Genomic DNA, 403 nt, shown 5'->3' with positions numbered 1-403 from the left:
TCACTCTGTTGCCTACACTGGTGGGCAGTGGCCGCTCCAAGTAGCTGGAAGTACAGGCGCACACTACTATGCCTGTCTAGGTGTGTCTTATTCTGAACCAGGCTAGGGTGCCCTGGCACAATCACACCTTATTGCAGTCTCAATCTCCATGGCTAAAAGAATGCATTCTCGGCTGGGCTCGGTGGCTCAGCCGGTAATCCCAGCACTCTGGGAGGCCGAGGTGAGTGGACTGCCTCAGTCCACGGGCTTGAGACCCACCTGGGCAACTTGGTGAGACCTCATCTATACAATAAATCAAAAATTAGCTGGGCTTGTTAGCACGCACCTGTAGTTCCAGCTACTTAGAAGGCTGAGGCGGAAGGATCGCCAGAGCCCAGCAGGTCGAGGCTGTGGTGGCTGGGAG

This window comes from Carlito syrichta, unplaced genomic scaffold (genome assembly GCF_000164805.1).
Source record: "Carlito syrichta isolate Samal-C Ts95f unplaced genomic scaffold, Tarsius_syrichta-2.0.1 Scaffold311992, whole genome shotgun sequence".
Taxonomy (NCBI): Eukaryota; Metazoa; Chordata; class Mammalia; order Primates; family Tarsiidae; genus Carlito; species Carlito syrichta.
Note: the sequence above shows the minus strand (reverse complement) of the source record.